The following is a 26,355-nucleotide window of genomic DNA, read 5'->3' as shown; positions in this document are numbered from 1 at the left end:
AAATAAACATTAAAAATCATAAACATGTTAGTTATCGCCATGTCTGACCTATCAAAATATAATAATGTTTAACCCTGTAACGGAAATTAGCACCTAAAGTCGAAAATGACACTTTTTTGCCATTTTGGAAAATATTAAATATTTTATAAAAAATGACCCATAGGCCAAACAGTCCTCAAAAAGGTAGCACTGAAAATGTCATCTCATGTCGTAAAACCCAGCCCCGTACACTGAAGTATGAAAAAATTATTAGCCCGAGAAGATGGCAAAATTAAGAATTTTTTTTGTACTTGAGGGTTACATTTTTGTGAATATATGAAAATACAATAAAACCGACGTATATAATTGAGTATAAGGCAACCTGATTATAAGCCGAGGTACCTAATTTTACCACCAAAAACTGGGAAAACCTATTGACCCGAGTATAAGACTAGGGTGGGAAATGCATTGGTCACAGTCTCCCAGTATATAGCCAGCAAGCCCCCAGAAGAATATAGCCAGCCCCCAGAAGTAAATATCCAGACAGCCCCCTTTAGTATGTAGCCTTCCAGCCCCCAGTAGTATATAGGCTTCCCGCCCCCTTTTGCCAAGCACATAAAAAAAACAAACTGAGTAGTCACCATTCCGACGCCTTGGCATCTCCTATTCTATTTTCATGGGCGGACGTGGGCTCCAGGTAAACGACAGCTCCGTGTGCACAGTCTAGCCAGTGCACAATTGTGATGTCAGCAGCAGCAGATGAAGATAGAAAAGGAGCTGCCCCGGGCGTCTGAAAGGTGAGTATTCAGTTTATTTTTTTATATACCCGAGTATAAGCGAGTATACCCAAATGTGGAATTTTAAGAACAACAATTGTGCAGAAAAACTTGGCTTATACTCTAGTATATACAGTGTATAAATTTGGTATCCCTGTGAACACTTCAAACCAAAAAAATAAAGCAGTAAAATACGAACCCACAAGTACATGCAGTCCCACTGCATGGAATATTAAATACCGTCGCAATGAACAGCAATTTGTTACACAGAAAACAAGACCTCACACAGCTCTTTGCGTGGGAAAAATAAAAATGTTATAGATTTTTGAAGGTGGGGAGTAAAAATTTTGAACACAAAAAACGGAAAAAGGGCCTTGGCGAGAAGGGGTTAACAAGCATTCGCTTAAACATCTAAATTGTACAGTATAAGTAGTGACATTCCGAATAAAATCCATCACACAAGTTGTTCGGGTTGTAGTGTAGTTTGTATGAGGTAAAATGGGGTGAGAAAAAAACAGAACTGAATTTAAAACTGTAGAATTTAAATTTCAAATTTCATGAATAATATAATAGACCAATAAACAAATGATTATGATCTGGTTTGGGAGGTCACGTCTGAGTGTTTTACATGAGCTCGAGTTACTATTTGAATTCTTATCTTTCCATCTCTCTGTAGTTGTATTACCAGATTATATAACTACATATTATCCTAACTTTCTGTTCAATGATTTGTGATTCAGCTTTATCTCTGCTCTCAAGTTTTACTTGTCCACTACCTAATGTTTCCAGTTTTCATCTGTCCTTACATCTGCATCATTTTTGTTACAGGCTAAACCAGTGATGGCAAAACTTTTAGACACGGAGTGCCCAGACTACAACCAAAATCCACTTATTTATCCCAGTGTCAACATTTAAGTACAATTTAAGCAGTAACTTCTTGCTGTTATGGTTTTCAATCGTATCAGTATCCTAAGAACACCAACACAGTAGAAAGAAACGGTGACAAATTTAGGTTCCCCTGAATAGAAAGAATTTTCGGGCCTGGAGCGGAAGCTACAATAATATTCCAGATCTATCCACCCCTTCCCATTCCTCCTGTAGTCTCGGGCAGCACTGTCTCTTTAAGATAACACTGAGTGCAGAAAGTCCTGGGCCTCCTGGGAATCCATGAAGATCCCTTGTGTTCTCTTTGGTGATGTCCTGGGTGCCCACCGACAGGGCTCTGAGTGCCACCTCTGGCACCCGTGCCATAGGTTCGCCACCACTGGGCTAAACCTTCTACATATTGGGCATGTGTATTGAATAAGTGATCTGACCTCATAAAGTTGAAAAAAATGTATAAAAAAACATGTGGTATTTGGAATGCTGGAACTGAAAAACAAGAAAATTAAATTGAAGAGGTGTTTAAAAGGTTGAAAAAAGATAAAGATGATTAAGTGGGGTCTCTGGACCCGGGGACATCAGACAGGACAGTGAGCTCCAAATCTGAGCCCCCAAAATTGTCCATGACTACTTACTTGGTCCACCCTATCCAGTAGTCAGTAACTTGGCATTTTCTATGCCAAAGTGAGGACACGAAACAAGGCTCACAAACAAATAACACAAAAGCAAGGTCACAATGGAGTTAGCAAACACAGCACAAAATCGGAGAGCAAAGAGACAGTCAAATAATATATAAGCAAAGACCGGATAACCAGATACACAGAAGTATAGCAAGAGGAACACAAAACAGAACTAACAAGTAAATATAACCAGCAATCAACCAGCTGTAAGTCGGATATATAAATGTAGCCAGAGAGACTAAGGCACAGATGACTGGAGCAGAACTCTTTCCATCACAAGATAACGATGGCTGGATCAGAGCTGTCATAGGAATGGGTGTGCTGCAATTAGTCTTAAACACAGCCAGCAACGTAAAGCACAGTTCACAATAGGTATGTCAAACAAAAAGATAAAATCAACACCTCCTATGCTGAATTATGCAGACAGAGAAAGACAACAATCTCGTATGTGATCTGTGTGATTCCAAGAGTTAACTGAGAAACTTTACCAGAGTAAGCATAATTTGAGCGACCCTGATAAAGTTTTGTATACATGGCCAACCCCTTTAATTTGTATTGCAGGAAGAACTTGTCATGAGAACAGTAGCTAAGGCTCAATAATAACTGAGGTCCATCAGGTCTAATTTCTAACCCTTCACTGTTGACCCAGTGTTAATATACCATCAACATCAATTTATCTCTCTGCTTTGCCATGACTACATATATTCTATGTCTTGGCTCTTCTTGGAGAATCAAAAACCGTAGGACTTTAAAAAAAAATGTTCAGCCCATTCCTATTAAGTATTTTTATAAATACTTAGGCTTTGGTTTTGGTTATCATCTCAAATTACTTTGACCCTTAAAATGATATAATACTTAAAATAAAAAAAAATACTTTTACTGGTCAGTGCCTGGTATAAATTAGGAAAAGAAGCATGTATCAAAAATGATATTATGTAGGACCTGTAGTGAAAAGGGGCCCAACTCTCCGCTGACTATTGGAGCAGTCGGCCGCTCATGACTGTTCTGCTCCATTAATCTCTATGGAGCTGGCGGAGATCGGTGAGTGCGGGGCCCGGCAATTTACTGATAAACTGATTGGCAAGTTATCCCGTGGATAGGGCCTAACTTTAGTTTGTGGGAAAACCCCTTTAAGTAAACTATGGACACAAAGTCATGGTAGACAGAGTAAGCGTCCTTGGTTTATCCTGCTTCAGTTTGATGGTTTGATGGTAGATTTCTTTTAACAGTGAAAAAGACTTATACAATGAAAGTTATAGGTTATCAGTTCTCACCACAGAATGTCGGGGAAATTTCCACTTTTCCACCCGAGCTTGGACCTATCTACTATCAATAACATTCTTTGTCCACGTTCTCTATTACTTTTTCCAACGCCACCAAACATTATACAGACGGTTCCCAATTTAAGTGCACTCAACTTACAGAAAACTCCTAGTTAATGACGGATATCTCTGCCCACTGTGACCCCTGTCTGGAGCTGCAATTATAAAATGTACCTGTTCCCGGGGAATTCCTATTGATCAGTTGCTTTTTGTCAGTTCCTACAATCCAGTTCCTAATATATATATATATATATATATATATATATCAACACTTTCTTGCCCAATTTTTCTGTTTTTTTTTAATCTTTTTGGTTGCCTTTAGAGATGAGCGAGCACTAAAATGCTCGAGTGCTCGTTATTCGAGACAAACTTTTCCTGATGCTCGAGTGCTCGTCTAGAATAACGAGCCCCATTGAAGTCAATGGGAGACTCGAGCATTTTTCAAAGGGACCATGGTTCGGGAATAAAATGTGTTATTTAATTGAAAAAGAATGTCTTCTGATACGTTATCAGATGTATGCAAACATCTGCAATCTATTCTTCACTGTTCCGCGCATATATTATCTCCCGACAAGTTAGCAGCTGTGAAGAACAGTGAAGAATAGAATAAAAACCGTGAACACAGGATCATTTAAGTGAAAAACACAGTGAAAAACACAGTGAAGAATAGATTACAGATGTTCGGCACATCTGCTTACTTGTCGGAGATACGCTATCCCGGGATCCGCTCCTCTTCTTCCACTGAAGTCTCCCCGATCTCTCTGCGCTGCTGCCCCAATCTCTCTGCGCTGCTGCCCCGATGTCTCTCCGTGCTGCTGCCCCAATGTCTCTCCGTGCTGCTGCACCGATGTCTCCCCGTGCTGCTGCCCCGATGTCTTTCTGTGCTGCTGCCCCGATGTCTTTCTGTGCTGCTGCTCCCCGGTGTCTCTCCGTGCTGCTGCCTCGATGTCTCTCCGTGCTGCTGCCCCGATGTCTCTCCGTGCTGCTGCCCTGATGTCTCTCCGTGCTGCTGCCCCGATGTCTCTCCGTGCTGCTGCCCCGATGTCTCTCCGTGCTGCTGCTCCCCGGTGTCTCTGTGCTGCTCCCTGGTGTCTCTGTGCTGCTCCCCGTGTTCTTCAATGTGTTCTTCACACATATATATTGTTCTTCACATACTATTCCGCACGTATCTCCCGACAAGTAAGCAGATGTGCCGAACATCTGTAATCTATTCTTCACTGTGTTTTTCACTGTATTTTTCACTTAAATGATCCTGTGTTTACTGTGTTCACTATTTTTATTCTATTCTTCACTGTTCTTCACTGTGTTTTCTTAATTAAATACTCGATCTCGAGCAGGGGAAATACTCATCCGAGCAACAAGCAGTTTCGAGTACCTTAATACTCGAACGAGCATTAAGCTTGGACGAGTATACTCGCTCATCTCTAGTTGCCTTCTCAGTTTCAACTTTTCATCACTTTTTGTTTTTCCAGATTTGAATTTAAAAATGATCTTACTTTTTTAACAATCACTTTTTTTCTTATGTACATTGTTTTGTGCTCCTGTATTTTTGGATTTTCTACCTTCCTCTCCTCTATTTTCCTTCATTCTCATTTGGTTTTGCTGGTGCCAGCTTTTTCCCTCTCTCTCTTATATATATATGAGGTTGGACATATTTTTGATGATCAGGAATCTGGATGACAATAATGACAGATACTTAGAGTGACCTGAAAATCCAGTTCTCTTACATCAGGCTGCAAACTCTTACCATACACCAATAAACCGGTCAGAACAATGACATACTACTGCGACGAGATATCTCCTCCTATGAATATTTTCCCTCCATGGGAACTCTCTTTTAATTGGTGTATTTTGGTCAATTAATGATGTTCAACACATACATTATGTGAAATATAGAAAAAAAATTACTGTATGTTAGTGTCGTTTATGTAAAAAGGAAAAAAAAATAAAGACAAAAACTTTCCTAGTAGCATCTGATGAAAAGCCATATTATATGGTGTATGGAATTATTGTGAATGCAGATCCCTGGTGATAGACCATTTGTGACCTTGAATGTTTTATACATTTACACTATATTTTTACTTTTTTTTTAAAGGAAACCTACCACTACGGATCTACGTATTAATGTACATCCGGTGGTAGGTGCATCTAACAAATGTAAAGATAGCCCTTTTTAGGGCTAATCCTTTACTCCCCTGTATCTTTTCTAATCTTTAATAAGGGTAATATGCAAATTTTCTAAAGAGGCTACTGGGGCGTGGAGTACCTGGAGCTGAGGCTACACGGCGCGGCTACTCCATGCCCCAATAGGCTCTTCTTAATCCTCCTACTCAGGCATCTTCTGATAGAACACAGGCCATCGGCTGTGTGATCTCGGCTCCAAAGCCGGAGCTACTGCACATGCGCAGAACTCCTGCTGCACGGGCGAGTGAAGATGTCTGGGTAGGAGGATTAGAGAGGCTACTGGGGCGTGGAGTAGCCACGCCATGTAGCCTCAGCTCCAGCTACTCCACACCCCAGTAGCCTCTTTAGAAAATTTGCATATTACCCTGATAAAAGATAAGAAAAGATAGAAGGGAGTAAAGGATTAAGCGTAAAAAGGTCTATCCTTACATTGGTTAGATGCACCTAAAACCGTATCTACCATAATAGGCGGGTCTGTAGTGGTAGGTTTCCTTTAAACAAGCATTGAGTTAATCAATAATACACATGGATATAGAAGCTTTGTATTACATAAATTGTAGAATTAATGTGCTTCTTGTTAAAAGGGTTGTCCGGGCTTTTCAAAAACTGATATAAGGTTAGGAGTACCTAGAAAAACAATGACAATCACCTCCTCCGGAGTTCTTCTTCACCTGCTTCACTGATTTCGTAACAGGTGCACATCGGTTTCAGTGTGTAGCCAGTGCGTGGCAGATAGAAGAGTCGGCCTTTGTAAATAAGCCAAAGCTGGTAGTGACAGGTGCTGCCACGGATGAATGGGAGTGTCGGGGGAGGTGAGTATATGAATTTTATTGTTTTTTAAACCCAAGTCTTATATGAAAATGTTTTAAAAAGCTGGGCAACCCCTTTAAGTTACGCTGACTCCTATTGTCTTTCACCCTTCCTTATCTACTTTGTATACTAAAATATTTGCTGAATTCCAACAGATGCTCTGTGTGGTGTGAGATAAAGTAGAAGTTTTTTTTAAAAAGGGGAGGGAAAACTGTGATTCAGAGGAGCCAGGTCTCCTCTGAAATATGCAGAGTGCAGAGAGGACAGAACATTTGTGAAACAGATTTCAGTGGTGATAGCTACTACAAAATGAAGTGACAAAATGCCCAGAAAAAGTGTTGCTCCTTATGCATATACGCTGGGCTACTGATTTATGAAAAATTTCTGTAAGGCTACATTCACACTGCCGTATGGGAGACGTGTATACGACCGACGTATATAGGCCGTATACAGTCATGGCCAAAAGTTTTGAGAATGACACAATTATTATATTTTCACATGATCTGTTGTCCTCTGGTTTGTCAGATGTTTTTATCACATACAGAAATACAAGTTCAATCATATTATAAGTTATAACACAAGCTTTTATTGACAGTTAGAATGAGTTAATGCAGCAAGTCTGTATATGCAGTGTTGACCCTTCTTCTTCAGGACCTCTGCAATTCTCCCTGGCAGCTCTCAATCACCTTCTGGACCAAATCCTGACTGATAGCCGTCCATTCTTGCACAATCAATGCTTGCATTTTGTCACAAATTGTTGGTTTTTGTTTGTCCACCCGTCTCTTGATGATTGACCACAAGTTCTCAATGGGATTAAGATCTGGGGAGTTTCCAGGCCATGGACCCAAAAACTCTATGTTTTGTTCCCTGAGCCATTTAGTTATCACCTTTGCTTTATGGCAGGTGCTCCATCATGCTGGAAAAGGCATCGCTGATCACCAAACTGCTCTTGGACGGTTGGGAGAAGTTGCTCTTGGAGGATATTCTGGTCCCATTCTTTCTTCATGGATGTGTTTTTAGGCAAGACTGTGAGAGAGCCGATTCCCTTGGCTGAGAAGCCGCCCCACACATGAATGGTTGCAGGATGCTTTACAGTTGGCATGAGACAAGACTGGAGGCATCGCTCACCTTGTCTTCTACAAAGAAGCTGTTTTCCAGATGTTCGAAACAATCAGAAAGGGGATTCATCAGAGAAAATGACTTTACCCCAGTCCTCAGCAGTCCACTCCCTGTACCTTTTGCAGAATATCAGTCTGTCCCTGAGGTTTTTTCTTGAGAGAAGTGGCTTCTTTGCTGCCCTCCTTGACACCAGGCCTTGCTCCTCACAGTGCGTGCAGATGTACTCACACCTGCCTGCTGCCATTCCTGAGCAATATCTGCACTGCTGGTAGCCCCATCCCAAAGCTGAAACACTTTTAAGAGACGGTCCTGGTGCTTGCTGGTCCCTCTTGGCACCCTGGAGCCTTTTTGGCAACAATGGAACCTCTCTCCTTGATATGCATGTGGCCTCACCGACTCAAAATAGTGATATACAGGTGGTCTCACCGACCCAAAATATTGATATACAGGTGGCCTCACTGACCCAAAATAATGATATACAGGTTGTCTCTCTGACCCAAAATAGTGAAATACAAGTGGTCTCACTTAATGATAACCTACTTACTGACTCAAAATTGGTAAAATCCATTTTACACAAGGACAAAAAAAATTTGTCTACAGTTATAAAATAAACTAGTTCTTATTTAAAAATTCTGCTTTGCCACATTCCCTAAGTCACTGAATGTATTATAAATCATGAGAGGAAACTGCATATTTGGAATAGACACGTGAATTGCAACACTCTGTAATCACTGAGCCATCCAGAGTTTCTGCCACATTTCATGTCGGTTTAGATCGTTAATATGTCTCCAGCACATGACAAACAGCAGTCAAATTGAGAGGTCTGCACTTAATTAATACATAACTCTATGTGTATATTCAATATACTTGTGAAATAATCCTGGAGGTGTGGTAAAAATATTGCCTGATTAAGATATTCCTAGAATAAACATGTCACCGGTTTCATCAACCCAATGGGAACAAATACTTTTAGAGTATCCGAACTGTTTTCAACTTCATGTCCTATTTTTGCCATGGCCAAAACAGTTGACCGATGCGAGGGCGAGGAATTACCCACCCACCCATCAGAGATTGATGGCAAGTCCGGTTGATAGATCATAAATAATCATTTCCAGGTACCCTTTTTGACTACTTTGTTCTGCACAAACCACCAGTAGTGGTTAATGAAATGTTCGCCATAGGAAATAAAAATTCTAGAACCCTGATCATGGTTAGAAGTAGGTAACAACTGTTACCTGGATATCATCCAGATCCTGGGAATCAGGGCCAGCGCCACGTGAGTCCTGGGGCCCAGAGCTGCTGAGAGGCCCCAACATAAGTCTGTAAATATGGCATCCATGGGGGTGAGAGTGGCTGTATCTAATTAATCTTTAGGGGGAGAGGGGGCTTATGTAAAATAACCATGAGGGGCTGTTTGGGATGATAAACTAGAGAATATTTTAGGGAACAGGCGACTGTTATAGTTTCTGAATTATGAATGCTGCCACGTGAGTTCACTGCAAAGGGGCCTACTGAGGCTCTGTCTCCCAGGGGCTGACTGAAACCTGGAGCCGACCCTGAAGGGCGTCAACACTGCAACACATGCCAAGAAAATTCTCATGTGTTCAACAGTCCTTAGTAAAAGAAGTACACCCTCTATAAATTCTACAGTGGTCCTTATCAGGACATAGATTCCCAGAAGCTCCTATGTTAGGTAAGTACAAATGGAAATTTCTATGGTTGTCTTGCAGTCAATGAGTTGACTATTACCCCGACTATTACCTCCTCTGAATACATACCAAAAGACAGAGATGCACAATCAATTTCTACTTTCCCTTCTTGCAAAAACACTCAGGGGACAATGGGGCAATAGTCCATAATTTGAGTATGTGCTCAGAACAGATGACAAATGAACAGAGAGAGACACACACACAGACAGACACAAGTGAAGTTAGAATAGTCAAATCTAAGATGGCGGAGAGGTACAGAATCATGAGGTAAAAATTAAGCAAGGTCCATTAAAGGTCCATAAAAGTCCATTAAATACAGCAAAATCCATTAAAGGGAACTTACCACCACAAATCTAGCTATAAAGGTAGATAGGGTGGTAGGTGGATCAATGGGACGTGAGGTTTAGCCCTTTTAAGGGCTAATCCTCACGTCCCCACACTTTTTTGTTAACTTCTATTAGACATTTATGCAAATTTACTTATGCGGCTACTGGGACGTGGAGTAGCCGCATCTGAGGTTACACAAGATGGCTACTCCACGCCCCGGTAGCCTCTTTTCCCCTCCTACTCACCCATCTTTGGCGTGCAGCTCCGCGTAGCTGCGCGCCCTCGTCCGGCGATCCTGCCGTCTGCACGTGCGCAGAAGAGCAGGCCCGCGCCTGCGCGGTCACTGCTCCGAAACACGCGCGGGCCTGCTCTTCTGCACATGCGCAGACGGCAGGATCACCGGACGAGGGCGCGCAGCTATGCGGAGCTACGCGCCGAAGATGGGTGAGTAGGAGGGGAAAAGAGGCTACCGGGGCGTGGAGTAGCCGCCTCGTGTAACCTCAGATGCGGCTACTCCACGCAAAGGTAGATGTGTGGTGGTAGGTTCCCTTTAAAGTGGGTTTGCGACAGACATATGAAAAAAAACATCAAAAGTAACAACATAAACCAGGGTGGGGACTGTTGTAAATTTATCCCAAAATGGAAATATGTGTAAAATCGCAAATCATGAAAGCAGAGTCTATGTTTAAGCGACTCTGCACTGTCCTATGTTCTTTTGGCACAATGGAAAGTTGCAATACAGCATTTGTACCAGACCTGCGCCAAAACAATGCCAAACATAGACAAAAAACCAAATGATAAATTTCTCCAATGAATGAACATGAACTAATGCCGCAAAAACTATGGTATATTAAAGGACATCTACCACCAGGATGAAAGCTTGTATGCAAATAAGCCTGAGGGGGCTCCAAACTCCATTAACCCCTTTGAAGCCTGGAGCCCCTCAGGCTTATTTGCATACAGTCCTTCATCCTGGTGGTAGAGGACCTTTATGTGTAGTCTGTTCAGCTCCTGCTTCGGAACAGGAGGGACAGCATGTTCAATGTGACAGTCACACAATCCAAATTAGGTGACACTTTGGAGAGAACCACTTCCCATCACGTCCCATGTTTATTTCCAGAAAAAAGTCACACTTCTTTTAAAACTTGTTTAGATGATATCAGATGTGATGTGACACATAGAGAGTATGTAGAAGGTTAGTAGACCATATAAACTTATCCTTAGAGAATTGTAATGTGTATTTAGAATTTATAACATTGTGTAATTGTTCTCATAAACTTAAAATTGAAGAATGAAGCAACGTAGTCCGGGGCGTAATAGTAGAGCAGGGAGCAGTAGTCTGCTTGCTCTGCCATTCACAGTAGAGATACATATTAGGGGACTCCCAGTTATAACCTTCCTCGGGGGTCCCAGAAATACTTTACATGGGGAGAGATAGCAGAGGTCAGTGTAGGGGTTGAAGGTAACATGTGTTTAGTTATTTTAGTGTACTCTAAAGTACAAAGATTGCAAATGAACAACAGATAAAAGTTTTAAAGGGAACCTGTCAGCAGAAATACACCTAATAAACTACTACCAGTATGTTGTCAAGCAGTTAAACACATTTTAGATCATATTTCTTTAATCGCTCATCTAGTATTGTTGTATAAAGTCAAGGAGTCGGAGAGTTTAACACTGAATCCAAACTTTCCCTGTCTCAGTTATTGATGGTCCTGCACCCAGAAAAATCACTAACCAGTACCAGATTGCCTGACGTCACAGGAGGAGGTGTGTAGAGACAGGGAGAGCTTGATATCACTGTTAAACTATCCTTCTCCTTGACTTTATAGTATCAATTTACATTTCATTTTAAAGTTGATTTTCTGGGGGATGGAACCATGCTGGGTTTTGAAGAAAGATGATCTGTAAAGTGTAAAGCTGCTAGACAACATACTTGTAGTTTTTAGGCCAGTTTCTGATGACAGGTTTCCTCTGACAAACATTATTAAAAAAAACAATTAAAAAAAAAATACAAAATTCCTTTTAACTGTAATAAGGTTTATTAAACTTTTATCACTCTAATAAATTATATACCCCACATAATGTAACATCAACTGAAACATCAACTGTGACATCAACTGAAACATCTACTGTAACATCAACTGTAGCCACAATCTATAACATCAACTGTAACTTCAACCTGTACCATCATCTTGCAATGTATTGAGACAACACAATTGGGTAATCACTCAGAAATGAAATGAAAATAGAACAAGCAAAAAAAAAAAAAAAAAAAAAAAATTTAATCGCAAACAAATTTTATTATGTATGTAGACTCTCTGTATATTATATGATTAATTTGTATGTTGGATGTTTGATGCTAGGAGAAGGCACCTGCGCGTTCCTGATCTCCTAATTCTTGTCTTCTTTGAATCACTTGTAATAACTGAGTCTATTTAATAAAATTTTATTAAAAAAAAAAAAAAAAAAAAAAAAAAAAAAGAAAATAGAACAAGCCATGTGATAGATAAAAATAAACACACATGAATTACACACTCATATATACACACATTTTAACACTTATATTAATACAGTCTATGCACCCCCTATACACACATGCAGATTAAACATACATACAGTATATACACACAACATACACAAAACATATACACACATTCATACAGTATCATATAGACCCATTAAACCAAGAAGATAAATTCCACCACACAGTATTCATGTAGAACATGATTACTGTGTGGTGGAATTCATCTACTTGGTTTAATTGGTCGACGCACATTCCACGTATCTCAGATATTTTTCTTGACTGAAGCGTCAATAGGAAAATTCTATTTGTTTGGTTAGGTACCATGTAGACTCATGCAGCATAAACACATCACCATATACAGACATACATAAGGCATATTCACACACAATGGGGCACTAGAGCTCACTAAAAGTGCTATTTACCGATTCAGTAAGATCATGCACTAGAAATCATGACTGTGTCACTTCCCTGCACTGGTCCGACAGAGTTCACCATCTTCTTTGTGGTGCACCTTGAACATAGGGCGTGCAACACAATTTGAAAGTTAAATACGGCGCTCGGTTCGAATCAGTTGGACCGCCTGACCCCACACCCCCTAATTTGTTTTGCATAGAGACCAGCGCTGCTGCGCCACAGAAGGGTTGCGTACCACACAATCGCAGTAGAGACACCTCGTATGTGTCCAAGCCGTTTTAGCCATGAAGAACATGCACAGTCCGACAAAGGTGCGTCGCAAAGGCCTTAGTAAATGAGCCTCAGTATATACACACCACACACACACACACACACACATAAACTTATATAGCATATACACAACAAAGATGCTGAGGCCCCCTGACACTGTGGGCCCTATAGCAGTTGCTATGGCTGCTACACCCCTGTTAATATCCTATTATTCTTTTTTTGTGTCCAATTATTATCATTCTTACTATTATTATGTTTAATATGACTGCATTGGTTTTCTTGTTTTTTGTCATATACGCACAGGGGGGGATAGAAAGAGGGATGGAGGACAAGTAAAGTACAAACTGTTGAATCACAATTGTCATTATTACTCTTATTATCATTACCAAATTATGATTATTATTAATGAAAATGCATGCCATTATTTTATAATGATTTCTATTACATCAACTAAGAAGTCATGTATATAGAAGTTTTTGGTTTGTGCCTCTGCCTGTACATCTGTCACTGTCATTGATTTATGATCAGTATTTAAAATGAAGGCCTGAGGCAACATCAGTGATCCAGCATCACCTGAACAAAGCCCAAGTAAAACAAATGTGTAAAAGAAACCATAAATTACCTGATTCCCATCATGCAAAGCATCCTCATTAAACAAATTACTATTCTGTACCAGTTGCAGCTTAATTAAATTATAATAGTGAAGTTAAATACTGTATATGGACACACTTGGGAAAAATGAAATGTCCTGGTGTGACCTTCTTGAAGAGAAAGGAGTCGTTCACAAGTTCTCGATAACCAGCAACTAGGAGTGGGACAGAATAGGAATATACCATATATACTCTAGTATAAGCCTAGTTTTTCAGCACAAAAAATGTGCTGAAAAGCCAAACTCGGCTAATACTCGAGTAAAAAAACTCACCTTCCCCTGCTGCTGGCTATATACTGGGACAGGGGGCTGGCTACATACTGGGGGATATGGGGTGGCTGGCTATATACTGGGGGCAGGTGCTGGCTATATACTATGTGGCAGGATCCGGCAGGTTATATACTGGAGAGGCTGTGACCAATGCATTTCCCACCCTCGGCTTATACTTGAGTCAATGGGTTTTCCTAGGTTTTGGTGGTAAAATTAGAGGCCTCGGCTTATACTTGTATATATACAGTAGGTATTTCTTGATGTAAGTGGGCAGTATGGAGATTATTTCAATCTTGGCAAGAGGAACAATGGAGTTGGTGGTGGAATACAAGTTCAAAAGAATGCAGCACCTTATCTGTAGGAAGAGCTCAAATGACGGTCTCGGATGGATCCAGATCATCTGAAGATTTTGATGAAGAATATTAAGTAATGTGACCAGAGCTCTATTAATCTTCTAGTTCCTCAGTTTTATTTATGCCTTATGGTTCCGTGTCTGGATGGTGCCTTATATTTCGTCTGAGGCGTTAATGGTTCAACAGGTCAAGGGACTCCATTGGAAGATATACATGGAATACGTATGGAGTTGGTGGTGGACCTGTTTAGTTTTCTAGTTTTCATTTATTTCAAGAACTTTCTCATGATTCATCATCCTGTGGGAACTAGAACTATCAGGCTTTACAGGTCATTGGAGTACTTGGGACACTGATGGTATCACCGCTTGAATCGAGAACCATAAGGTACTGCTGTCTCGCAAACAGTAAATAAGATAATTGATAGGTCGTCACCTTGGAAGGTTGAGTATTTAGGAACAATTCTAGTGAAAGTATGTGAAAATAGGGTATTGGTCGTTTTTTGTCTACTGGGAAAGGCAACAAAGGGAATTAGAGAAGAACCACCGGTATGTAAATGGCGAGCCATCTGGAAAGATCCAGCCTTCTCTGAATTTCAATTTCAGATTGGAATATTAATTTCAGAAGAAGACTACTCACTACTACAGGTCCAAATAGACCTGAAGAAGACAAGGGCAAGAGGATGTGTTGAACTAGTAGACACACTGTATAACCCAATATGTAGGTTCCCTTGTAGACATACATTATGTTACGAGTGGATGCCATGTTATGCATAAGGGCAATTAGTACAGTGTTTGTAGGGACATGCCGAGTGCCAGAAACATAAAAGTGCAGTAACAACCTCTGTCTCCTCATAGGGGCCTGTGCCAGATGCATACTGACCCAGCGATAGTGAATCACAGGCACAAACTCCAATTAAACGTTATTAAAAGTCTATAAATGGTTTCATTAAAATCGGGTGAAACAATTACCAGGACACAAGTAATAATTACTCACACCATGGAATTACAACAGAAATGTGTATAAATGTGTGTCATTAAAATGTTTAAGGTTGTATGTAGGAAGGTGATAGAATGACTAGAATGGAAATGTTAGTATCTATAAAATTTAATGTAGTATGACACACACCATCATTACCATGAAGACCTAGATAAGGTGGGACAACAATTTTATGGATAAAGCTTTCTATGCATATGCCCCGGTCTTGGTGGTTAAGGTGTAATTAGTGATGAGCAGTTAGTACTGAGCCATAGGGCTTCTCCTTCAGTTGTCTTCCTCTCTCCCTCTTCTATACAGGAAGGACGTGTGGAACATGGATGTTCATAGGAATATGTTATTCCTAGAAATTTTAAAAAAATTGCTACAAAAAAATCCTAATTCAAAAAGTTATACATCGTCTCTAAACAAGATCAGTCATTTTAGTAAATATGTATCTTTCTCAGCAAAAGGGAAGTAAGTGACCTGGATGTTGAACTATCCTAAGATATGATTGTTGGGGGTCAGACACCTAGAATTATTTTTCTTGAGGAAAAGCAACATTAAGAGGTGGATTTTTTACTACTATTTAAGAATACTGGCACACATTGGGGCACATTTACTTACCCGGTCCTGTTGCGGTCGTCGATCCAGACTGTCTGACGAGGATGAAGTCCGGCACGATTCGCCAAGATTGTGCGCCCGATATCCTGCATGTGTCGCTTCCCGGTTCACCTTCTTCTTCCCGGTGTATGTGAGTGCTTGGTCTTGCGACACAATTTGAATTGTAAATCCCGCGCTTATGTCCAAATTAGTCAGGTTGTCCGACGGCCATGTCCCCCAATTTTTGTCGCAAGAAATTCGGCGTGAATGCGCCAAAATTCGATCGCGTGCACCAAAAACCCCTGTTAAATGTGGCGCAAATCAGAAATAGTCGGGAAACCCGTCAGAAATGCAGAGCCTTAGTAAATGTGCCCCATTGTACTATGGTTGTGATTGGCATTACAGTTTAGTCCCATAGAACTGAAAGCCTTGGGAGGTAGATAGGTGGACAAGTGCTATTGTCGTTTACCACAACTCATCTGTGAATCGGTCATCCAAATTTTCATTACAGAAAACCCCATTAAATATAAACTGTGAAGAATCTTTTCTAAGAGCTCTTTATTGTACCATCACCAATAGCGAGGGGCAGACCCATTTAGGTCCCGGCAAGTTCAACAAAATTGAAATACGGAAGTCTGATTGGGTTTGTGTTCGGGTACTGAAAGTAGTAATAAATGTGATTGATGTTCTTATAAATTGTGGTTGTTACCCTTTTTTCATACAAATCTTTATTAATTTTTACAACTTACAAATACACCAAAAAACATTTTAAAAATTACATACTAATCGCATCAAAAAAAGTTAACACTTTTTTTATAACACTGCAAAAGTCATTTTACATAATTACAATCATTACATTTCCCCTGTAGGCCACCTTTGTCAAGGGGAGACAGAAATAGCCTGATAAAAATGGGTTTGCCCCCTCGATTATTGTTTGTCCTCTTTGACAGCCCAATATGGATTCTGGACTCTTTTTCAAGCTCATATGGGGGAGATTTCTCATAAGTATCTTAGACCAGAACTGTTCTAGTTTCCCATGGGAACCAATCAGAGCTCAGCTTTCATTTTCCCACAGCTGTTTATAAAATTAAAGCTGAACTCTGATTGGTTTCCAACTAGGACAATTTTACCTCAGAAACGTAATGATAAATCTTCCCCGTTGATTCCATTATATATGCTTTAATTTGGGGCCGTAAAAAAGTAGAATGAAAATTTTATACATGCATAAACCAAATGGGAAGGGGGACTTGTAGTAACCTTCTTTTTTGGTTACTTTATATCAACATAGATAAGTAGGTTGATTTGATGGGGGGAAAATAGATTATTAGAGACTAGAGATGAGCGAGCACTAAAATGCTCGGGTACTCGTTATTCGAGAGGAACTTTTCCCGATGCTCGAGTGCTCGTCTCGAATAACGAGCCCCATTGAAGTCAATGGGAGACTCGAGCATTTTTCAAGGGGACCAAGGCTCTGCACAGGGAAGCTTGGCCAAACACCTGGGAACCTCAGAAAAGGATGGAAACACCACGGAAATGGACAGGAAACAGCAGGGGCAGCATGCATGGATGCCTCTGAGGCTGCATAATCGCACCATTATGCCAAAATTATGGGCAACAGCATGGCCATGACAGAGTGACAGAATGAAGCTAGATAGCATCTAAAACATCCAATAATTGACCCTGACACTATAGGGGACGGCATGCAGAGGCAGCGGCAGCAGCGGCAGGCTAGAGAGTGGCATGGCGACATACCCTAAATGGACTCAGGCTTCAAACCAATGGGTGGCAGAGAGGAACCAAAGGAGGTGAGCAAGAAGCGTTCAAATAATATCGGTACATGATAAAAGTTTGCCAGTATATTTTGTGGATTACACAGCAGGGTGGCGACAAAGTTAACATGGAAGCCATGAAAACAACCCAAAATTCTGCCTGACACAGCTCGTTTGATAAGGGGACCATGTATGGAGGCAGTGAACTAGTAGTAGATTAAAGGTGCTGCAGTTAAAACTATGTTAGTTGGATCTTGGCATGGAGCTGGCGCTCCGCTTCCAGGCGAGCTTTCGACAATCCAAGCCCCTGTCTCTAGGCTACTCCCCAAACAGCACTTCTAAGAACCTTTTGTATAAGATCAAGTGTAGTAGCGTTCTTATAAGTTTGGGATATGGCGGGTGAGGGGAATGTAAACAGATGCGCAAGAAGCGCTGAAATAATATCGGTAAATGGTAAAAGTTTGCCAGTATATTTTGTGGATTACACAGCAGGGTGGCGACAAAGTTAACAAGTTTGATGTGGAATGGCCTGTAATAGCTCTTGGGCGGTGTGCCTTTTATCGCCTAGGCTCAGCAGTTTGAGCACCGCCTGCTGTCGCTTAGCGACGGCACTGCTGCTGTGCCTAGAGCTACCGACTGATGGCGCCATGGCCACGGATGGTAATTCGGAGGAGGAGGTGGAGGAGGGGTGGGAGGAGGAGGAGGTATAGTAGGCCTTTGATACCTGGACCGAGGTAGGCCCCGCAATCCTCTGCGTCGGCAGTATATGACCAGCCCCAGGGTCAGACTCGGTCCCAGCCTGCACCAAGTTAAGTGTAGTAGCGTTCTTATAAGTTTAGGATATGACGGGTGAGGGGAATGTAAACAGAAGCGCAAGAAGCGCTGAAATAATATTGGTAAATGATAAAAGTTTGCCAGTATATTTTGTGGATAACACAGCTGGGTGACGACAAAGTTAACAACTTTGATGTGGAATCCATGAAAACAACCCAAATTTCTGCCTGACACACCTCGTTTGATAAGGGGACGATGTATGGAGGCAGCTATATGGACGACTTTTGGAGGTAGCAATGGAGACAACGTGTGGAGGCTGCTATGGAGACAATTTAATTTGGATAGTGCCTGTATGTGGCAGTCCAAAAAAGTTTTCAAACCAGAGGAGCAGGTAGGTGGCCCTCCAGAAAAATGAAATAGATTGAGTGCCTGTAGGTGGCAGTCCAAAAAAGTTTTCAAACCAGAGGAGCAGGTAGGTGGCCCTCCAGAAAAATTGAATAGATTGAGTGCCTGTATGTGGCACTCCCAAAAATTGTTTAAAACAGAGGACCGGGTAGGTGGCCCTCCAGAAAAATTAAATGCATAAAGTACTTTAGCTAGAGCCAGTGGGCCCTGTCAAAAAATAGCCAGTTTCCTCTGCTTTAGTGTACAAAGAGGAGGAGAAGGAGGAAAATGAGGAGGAGGAGGAGTGCATAAATTATTCAGGTTGAGCTTCCTTCACCTGGTGGAGATTGGAAATTATGAGAAATCCAGGCTTTATTCATCTTAATAAGCGTCAGCCTGTCAGCGCTGTCAGTCGACAGGCGTGTACGCTTATCGGTGATGATGCCACCAGCTGCACTGAAAACCCGCTCGGACAACACGCTAGCGGCAGGGCAGGCAAGAACCTCCAAGGCGTACAGCGCCAGTTCGTGCCACATGTCCAGCTTTGAAACCCAGTAGTTGTAGGGAGCTGTGTGATCATTTAGGACGATGGTATGGTCAGCTACGTACTCCCTCACCATCTTTCTGTAAAGATCAGCCCTACTCTGCCGAGACTGGGGACAGGTGACAGTGTCTTGCTGAGGTGACATAAAGCTGGCAAAAGCCTTGTAAAGCGTACCCTTGCCAGTGCTGGACAAGCTGCCTGCTCGCCTACTCTCCCTCGCTACTTGTCCCGCAGAACTACGCACTCTGCCGCTAGCGCTGTCAGAAGGGAAATAGTGTTTCAGCTTGTGCACCAGGGCCTGCTGGTATTCATGCATACTCACACTCCTTTCCTCTCCAGGGATGAGAGTGGAAAGATTTTGCTTGTACCGTGGGTCCAGGAGAGTGAATACCCAGTAATCGGTGCTGGAATAAATTCTTTGAACGCGAGGGTCACGGGATAGGCAGCCTAGCATGAAATCTGCCATATGCGCCAGAGTACCAACGCGTAAGAATTCACTCCCCTCACTGGCCTGACTGTCCATTTCCTCCTCCTCCAACTCCTCCAACTCCTCTTCTTCTGCCCATACACGCTGAACAGTGAAGGACTCAACAATGGTCCCCTCTTGTGTCTCGCCAACATTCTCCTCCTCTTCCTCCTCATCCTCCTCCACCTCCTCCGATATGCGCTGAGAAACAGACCTAAGGGTGCTTTGGCTATCAACAAGGGAATCTTCTTCCCCCGTCTCTTGTGACGAGCGCAAAGCTTCCGACTTCATGCTGATCAGAGAGTTTTTCAACAGGCCAAGCAGCGGGATGGTGAGGCTGATGATGGCGGCATCGCCACTGACCATCTGTGTTGACTCCTCAAAGTTACTCAGCACCTGACAGATATCAGACATCCACGTCCACTCCTCATTGTAGACTTGAGGAAGCTGACTGACCTGACTACCAGTTCTGGTGGAAGTTGACATCTGGCAGTCTACAATCGCTCTGCGCTGCTGGTAAACTCTGGATAACATGGTTAATGTTGAATTCCACCTCGTGGGCACGTCGCACAACAGTCGGTGAGCGGGCAGTTGGAGGCGGCGCTGCGCTGCCCTGAGAGTGGCAGCATCTGTGCTGGACTTCCTGAAATGCGCACATATGCGGCGCACCTTCGTGAGCAAATCAGTCAGATTGGGGTATGTCTTGAGGAAACGCTGAACTATCAGATTTAACACATGGGCCAGGCATGGCCCATGTGTCAGTCTGCCGAGTTGCAGAGCCGCCACCAGGTTACGGCCGTTGTCACACACAACCATGCCTGGCTTCAGGTTCAGCGGTGCCAGCCACAGATCAGTCTGCGCCGTGATGCCCTGTAATAGCTCTTGGGCGGTGTGCCTTTTATCGCCTAGGCTCAGCAGTTTGAGCACCGCCTGCTGTCGCTTAGCGACGGCACTGCTGCTGTGCCTAGAGCTACCGACTGATGGCGGCATGCCCACGGATGGTAGTTTGGAGGAGGAGGTGGAGGAGGGGTGGGAGGAGGAGGAGGCATAGTAGGCCTGAAAGACCTGGACCGAGGTAGGCCCCGCAATCCTCGGCGTCGGCAGTATATGACCAGCCGCAGGGTCAGACTCGGTCCCAGCCTCCACCAAGTTAACCCAATGTGCCGTCAGCGATATATAGTGGCCCTGCCCGGCAGCACTCGTCCACGTGTCCGTGGTCAGGTGGACCTTGTCAGAAACGGCGTTGGTCAGGGCACGGATGATGTTGTCTGACACGTGCTGGTGCAGGGCTGGGACGGCACATCGGGAAAAGTAGTGGCGGCTGGGGACCGAATACCGAGGGGCGGCCGCCGCCATGAGGTTGCGAAAGGCCTCGGTCTCTACTAGCCTATAGGGCAGCATCTCCAGGCTAAGCAATCTGGAGATGTGGACATTAAGGGCTTGGGCGTGCGGGTGGTTTTCCTCCTTCTCCTTCTCCTATATTTCCGTTTCCGCTCCAGCGTCTGGGGTATGGAGAGCTGAACGCTGGTGGATGCTGTGGAGGATCGTGGAGGCGACGATGGGGTTTTTGTGCCAGGGTCCTGGGCAGGGGGCTGACTATCAGCTGACACAGGGGAAGGAGCAGTGGTGTGCACGGCCGGAGGTGAACGGGCTTGGTGCCACTGAGTGGGGTGCTTAGCATTCATATGCCTGCGCATACTGGTGGTAGTTAAGCTAGTAGTGGTGGAACCCCTGCTGATCCTCGTTTGGCAAAGGTTGCACACCACAGTCCGTCGGTCATCCGGTGTTTCCTTAAAGAACCTCCAGACTTCTGAAAATCTAGCCCTCGCCGCGGGAGCCCTCGCCACGGGAGCTTCACTACGTGACACATTTGGCGCTGATGCACCTGCTCTGGCCCTGCCTCTCCGTCTGGCCCCACCACTGCCTCTTCCAACCTGTTCTGGTCGAGGACTCTCCTCCGTCTCAGAAGCACTGTGTTCACCCGGCCTCTCAACCCAGCTTGGGTCTGTCACCTCATCATCCACCGATCCCTCAGTCTGCTCCCCCCTCGGACTTCCTGCCCTGACAACAACTTCACCACTGTCTGACAACCGTGTCTCCTCATCGTCGGACACCTCTTTACACACTTCTTCCACTACGTCAAGAAGGTCATCATCACCCACAGACTGCGACTGGTGGAAAACCTGGGCTTCGGAAAATTGCTCAGCAGCAACCGGACAAGTGGTTTGTGACTGTGGGAAGGGTCCAGAAAAAAGTTCCTCAGAGTTTGCCGGTTCAAATGCCAAATTTTCATGGGAGGGGGCAGACTGGGGGGGGGGGAGGAGGCTGAGGTGCAGGAGCTGGAGGAGTGCCGATTTCGGTGACATGGGTGGACTGCAAGGAAGACTGACTGGTGGACGAATTGCTCGAAGCATTGTCGGCAATCCACCACATCACCTGTTCGCACTGTTCTGGCCTCAACAGTGCTCTACCACGAGTCCCAGTAACTTCAGACATGAACCTAGGGAGTGTAGATCTGCGGCGTTCCCCTGCTCCCTCATCAGCAGGTGGTGTCTCACCCCGCCCAGGACCACGGCCTCTGACCCCTGCAGTAGTTGGACGCCCACGTCCCCGCCCTCGTCCTCGTCCTCTGCCCCTAGCCCTCGGGTTAAACATTTTGAAAATGAAAGTTATATAACTTTAATTTTTTTTTAACTTTTTTTTGTGTTTTTTAGTTTTTAAAACCAAACAATGCTATCCTATTGCTATGGCTATTTTCTAGCCAAGTATGAAAGCACACTGCTATGCCAGATGAGATGACGCTGAGTTATGAAAAAATTAACGTAAAATAAAAAGGAAATGGCAGACTGTGCCTAATTGAAATCCAACCCCTAATAAATTTTCCCACTTCGGTCTTTGCGATGGATATGTGCGTCACTAAGCGCTAAACACAGCGGTCGCAAGTCTCACTCCAAATTCCTCACAATTGGCTAGTATATGCACTGCAGCAAGGACAGCCACCAGCAGATCAACCAGAAATAAAATATATATAACGCTATTGTAGGCGTAAGTAAGCCGTTTGGATTCTCCTTTGGCTATTTTCTAGCCAAGTATGAAAGCACACTGATGAGATGACGCTGAGTTATGAAAAAATAAACGTAAAATAAAAAGAAACTGCCAGACTGTGCCTAATTGAAATCAAACCCCTAATAAATTTTCCCACTTTGGTGTTTGAGGTGGATATGTGTGTCACTAAGAGCTAAACACAACGGTAGCAAGTCCCCCTGCAAATTCCTCACAATATGGTACTAGCTGCACTACTAGTGCCAGCAAGCCCAGCCACAAGCAAACAAAAAAAAAAAAAGTATAACGTTATTGTAGCCCTAAGAAGGGCTGTTGGGTTCTTGTTGAATCACTCCTGCCTAACACTATTCTAATAGAACACCCTAATGCTTTCCCTGACCAGCAGCAGCTCTCTCCCTAGCGGCATCCAGACACAGAATGATCCGAGCAGCGCGGGCAGCGGCTAGTCTATCCCAGGGTCACCTGATCTGGCCAGCCAACCACTGCTATCGACGTGTAAGGGTACCACGTCATGCTGGGTGGAGTGCAGAGTCTCCTGGCTTGTGATTGGCTCTGTTTCTGGCCGCCAAAAAGCAAAACGGCGGGAGCTGCCATTTTCTCGAGCGGGCGAAGTATTCGTCCGAGCAACGAGCAGTTTCGAGTACGCTAATGCTCGAACGAGCATCAAGCTCGGACGAGTATGTTCGCTCATCTCTATTAGCGACTTTAGTGAGTTCGACTGAAGGTAGAATGGAGACAATCTGCAAGGTATTAGAAAGTGGTTATTTTACTCAATCAGGATTTAAGGATTTAACAATTTGTAATTTGTTACACAGGACCTGGGATTCACTTTAAAAGCTATTGAATATTCAAGGGGTTATGGTAGATACCCTAATATGGTTTAATAGGAACCTTCCGGGTCTTTGGGATCTGCCGATCCCATATTTTGGATAAACAGTGGAATCCGGCATCTCTCTCAGATCTGGGAGGAGGGGAAGATAAAGATGATGATGATATACAGGATTCGTTTCAACTTATAAAGGGGATTATCTGAGTTTTTTTTCAGGTTGCATAAACATTTGCAGCAGCTAAATCTCAGAGAGAATTTGAAAATTGAAAGTAACGAGTGTATTTATTTTTTACACATGACATGTTATATGGACACGAATTTTAAGGTATATATAACTTTGCTCTTTTAATTGGAATCACAAGATTATACTATATTATATTTTTCACCATTGGAGTTAGTTAGGATGAAAGTTAGGGGAAAAGCAGGTTGCAAAAAATGTGATTTATGGCAGTGTTCATCAACCTTTTTGTATATGGGAACCGAGTGCCCCCCAATTTTTTTTTTACCAGGGACCGGGTATTCCCTCACTAATAACATATCCAGCAGTGGTCTCCCTTCACTAATAACATGTCCAGCAGCAACCTCCCCTCACATATAACATGTCCAGCAGTAGCCTCCCCTCACTAATAACATGTCCAGCAGTGGTCTCCCTTCACTAATAACATGTCCAGAAGGGCCTCCTCTCACTTATAACTTGTCCAGCAGTGGCCTCCCCTCACTATGTACCGTGATAGACAAACCATTAATTTTAATATTTGAAGATTCACTGAGGACTGGTTATGTTCCACAGGACTGGTGCATAGCAAATGTGGTACCAATATACAAAAAAGGATCAAAAAGAGATCCTGGAAACTACAGACCTGTGAGTCTAACTTCAGTGGTGGGGAAAATATTTGAGGGGTTTGTTAGAGATGCTATCCTGGAGTATCTCATTGTGTATAACCTTATAACCCAGCGTCAGCATGGGTTTATGAGAGATCGGTCATGTCAGACTAATCTGATTGGTTTCTACGAGGAGGTAAGTTCAGACTGGACCTGGGGGACGCTGTAGATGTTGTATATTTGGACTTTTCAAAGGCATTTGACACTGTGCCGCATAAAAGGTTGGTATATAAAATGAGACTGCTGGGACTAGGGGCAAATCAGTGTATTTGGGTAAGTAATTGGCTTAGTGACAGAAAACAGAGGGTCGTCATTAATGGCACATTCTCAGATTGGGTTGACATTACCAGTGGAGTGCCACAGGGTTCAGTATTGGTGCCACTTCTTTTTAATATTTTTATTAATGACCTTGTAGTGGGTTTACACAGTCAAGTTTCAATATTTGTAGATGATACTAAGCTGTGTAAAGTCATAAATACTGAGGTCGATAGTTTAGCATACAGAGGGATCTGTGGAAGCTTGAGGAGTGGGCAAAGAAATGGTTGATGAGGTTTAATGTAGATAAATGTAAAGTTATGCACTTGGGCTGTGGAAACAAAAAGTATAATTATGTTCTAAACAGTCAATTACTTGGTAAAACTGGAGCTGAAAAGGACTTGGGGGTATTGGTGGATGGTAAACTTAATTTTAGTGACCAGAGCCAGGTGGCTGCTGCTAAAGCAAATAAAATTATGGGATGTATCAAGAGAGGAATAGATTCTCATGATAAAGACATAGTTTTGCCCTTATACAAATCCCTGGTCAGACCACACATGGAATATTGTGTACAGTTTTGGGCACCAGTGTATAAAAAGGACATAGTAGAGCTGGAACGGGTGCAGAGGAGAGCAACCAAGATTATTAGGGGAATGGAGGGATTAGAATACAATGACAGATTACAAAATTTGGGATTGTTCAGTTTAGAAAAAAGACGACTGAGGGGAGACATGATTAAACTGTACAAATACCTGAACGGACAGTACAAGGATCTCTCCAAAGATCTTTTTATACCTAGGCCTGTGACCAGGACAAGGGGGCATCCTCTATGCCTAGAGGAGTGGCGATTCTACCATCAACATAGACAAAGGTTCTTTACTGTAAGAGCAGTGAGACTGTGGAACTCTCTGCCACAGGAGGTTGTTATGGCGGACTCTATGTACATGTTCAAGAGAGGCCTGGATGCCTTTCTGGAGACAAAAAATATCACGGGTTATGGGGACCGTTAAAGTCTTAGTTTGGGTTCAGGTCCAGTCATCACTATTGTCTACCTCACATACTATACGTTGGATAGTGGCCATGCTTGGTATTGCATCTCTGGAAAGAAGAAGTAATGTTTACAAGAATTACATTGTCACACAGAGAAGATTGATGGAGGGATAAGGTATTTAGAAAAGACCACCAATTTTTAATTCCAGGAAAACTAAAATAAACCTGTAACAACTTTATTTAACTGCCCCGGTTATTTCTCCTAAAAATATATCAATAAATAATGAAACTTAGTGTCAACATTCCTCTTGTTAAAGTGTTGTATTCCAAAATTTCTAGTAAAAAAACTGTCCAATTTGATGCAAGTAAATTTGATCACACAAATCTTTTCACACATTTTTTCACTTCCCTTTTTAACATCCTATATCTTTTTATGGATCATTCATTAATGCTCTTTAATATTCCAAAATGATCAGTTGCTATAAAAAAACATGTTGTATAAACTTGTAATACAGAGAGTTATGTTTATTAAGGTCTCCATAGTAACAAACCCAAC

Source organism: Engystomops pustulosus, chromosome 9, assembly GCF_040894005.1.
Source record: "Engystomops pustulosus chromosome 9, aEngPut4.maternal, whole genome shotgun sequence".
Classification (NCBI taxonomy): Eukaryota; Metazoa; Chordata; class Amphibia; order Anura; family Leptodactylidae; genus Engystomops; species Engystomops pustulosus.
This window is presented reverse-complemented; position numbering follows the sequence as displayed.